Source organism: Malaclemys terrapin, unplaced genomic scaffold (genome assembly GCF_027887155.1).
Source record: "Malaclemys terrapin pileata isolate rMalTer1 unplaced genomic scaffold, rMalTer1.hap1 H_1, whole genome shotgun sequence".
NCBI lineage: Eukaryota > Metazoa > Chordata > Testudines > Emydidae > Malaclemys > Malaclemys terrapin.
In genome coordinates, this window is record NW_026530195.1 from 240,815 (window position 1) to 243,359 (window position 2,545).

The window sequence follows — 2,545 nt, forward strand, 5'->3', positions numbered from 1 at the left end:
CCAGTGTCCTCTTTTTTGCTTGTGGAAATATGGTAACCCTAAGAGAGGTATGCACAGTTGTTTGCTCCCCCAGGTATTAATACATACTCTGAGTAAAATTACTAAATAAAAAGTGATTTTATTAAATACAGACAGTAGGATTTAAGGGGTTCCAAGTAGTAACAGACAGAACAAAGTAAGTCACCAAGGAAAATAAAATAAAATGCGCAAATCTATGTCTAATCAAACTGAATACAGATAATCTCACCCTCAGAGATGCTTCAGTAAGTTTTTCTCAGACTGGACACCTTCCAGGCCTGGGCACAATTCTTTCCCCTGGTACAGCTCTTGTTCCAGCTCAGGTGGTAGCTAGGGGATTCTTCATGATGGCTCCTCTCCCACTTTGTTCTCTTCCCCCCTTAATATATCTTTTGCATAAGGCGGGAACCCTTTGTCCCTCTGAGTTTCCACCCCCCTCACTGGAAAAGCACCAGGTTAAAGATGGATTCCAGTTCAGGTGACATGATCACATGTCACTGCAAGACTTCATTACTCACTTGCCAGCACACACATATACAGGAAGACTCACAGGTAAATACAGCCATCTGCAGACAATGGGAGTCATCAAGATTCCAAACCATCATTAATGGTCCACACTTTACACAATTACAATAGGCCCTCAGAGTTACATTTTATATTTCTAGTTTTGGATACAAGAGTGGTACATTTATACAAATCAGATGATCACACTCAGTAGATTATAAGCTTTGTAATGATACCTTACAAGAGACCTTTTGCATGAAGCATATCCCAGTTATGTTACATTCACTTATTACCATATTTTCTCTAAAACTATCTCAGTTACATTATATTGACTTATTATCAAGTTTTTATAAAACCATATAGACTGCACAACGTCACAGGGGAATCAGGGTGTGTGATTGTTGCAGAGCTCTAGAGGGCAGGTGGGTGCAGGGGTGCACAGAGAATGGCCGACACGACAACTGATGGCCTGGGCGCCTCCCCTGCAAAGGTGCCAGCTGAAGGTGTTGGAGAACAAAGAGATCAGGTGACCTCCTGGCCCGGGAAAGAGACAAAGGCCAGAGGAGGGGCTGGAGAGTCTCAGTTTGGAGCTGGCTGGGGAAATGGAGGGAGCCCCAGGGCTGGAATCTGGGCTCCCCACCCCCCAAGATGGACCTGACTGAGGGGTCCCATTCTCTGGACCTACAAGCTCTGTGTTGGACTGTGTTCCTGTCGTCTAATAAACTGTCTGTGTTACTGGCTGGCTGAGAGTCACGGTGAATTGCAGGAAGCTGGGAGTGCAGGGCCCTGACTCCCCCATACTCCGTGACAGGGTACAGTAATTTCTTCTTCGAGTGATTGTTCACGTCCATTACACATTAGGTGTACGCGCGCCGCGTGCACGGATGTCGGAAACTTTTTCCCTTAGCGGCTCCCGTCGGGCCGGCAGGGCCCCCTCCCTCCCGCCAGAGCGGCGCCCCGCTCCAGGGTATATATATCCCTGCCGACCCGACCCCTCCAGTTCCTTCTTACCGTCCGTGGCGGTGTTGGAACAACTCTGTCTCTCGTCTGAGAGTGTCCCTTAGCATAGTCATTAGTGTTATTTAGCAAACAGTTATCAGTTATTTAGTAGTAGTGTTGAGCTTAGTAGTTAACAGCTCATTAGGTACTTAAAGTTCCTGCTGTGGTTGCTTGGTCAACCCCGGCACCGGCCCTGGGCGGCGGGGCATGCCGCACGCCCAAGGCTTCAAGGCTTGTGCCACGTGCCGTAAGCCTATGCCATTGAGCGACCCCCACGACTCGTGTCTCCGTTGCCTGGGGGAGGCTCACCAGAAAGAGCGCTGCAAGATCTGTAAGGCCTTTAAGCCCAGAACTAAGAAAGAAAGAGACTTTCGCCTCAAGCAGCTGCTCATGGAGACGGCGTTGCAGCCCTCCACTTCGGCGGCACCGTCTGCCTCGGTGCGGAGCGCCCCGGCATCGGTGCGGGAACCGGCACCGGCGGGTCACTCAAAGCCCACGGCACCAACCCAACGGGGGCATGTACGGCACTGGTCGTCTTCGCCGGCAAAATCGAAGGGCCAACCCAAAGCCCGAGGACGCTCCCCGCATAAGAGGGCGGCGCCGGTGAAGACTTCGAGTGCGCCTAAGGCCGGTACGGCCCCGGCACAGGCCCCAGTAGTGGCTCCGGCGCCGAAAGGCCCGTCGAGCCCCGGGATGGGCGCGTCGAGTGAGGATGAAGGGCTGGAGGAGCTCTTGGAACAGCCCTCCACTCCGGACACATTTGAGGCAGCAAAGGACCTCATTGCATTGTCCGTTGAGGGCCCTCCACAAACTGAGGACACTCCGCCGAGACTGCCACCCAGAGGCAAGCCGGCGATGGTGCGCCCATCACGGTCGCCATCTCGGCACCGTTCAAGGCACCGGTCCCGGTCGAGCTCCGCCTCGCTGGACTCCCGGTTGCCCTCCGTGCAGAAAGCGCCGCAGCAGTCGGGCCTCAGTAAGCGGTCGGCACCGACTCAGCAGCCATACTCGAGTCAGCACCGGG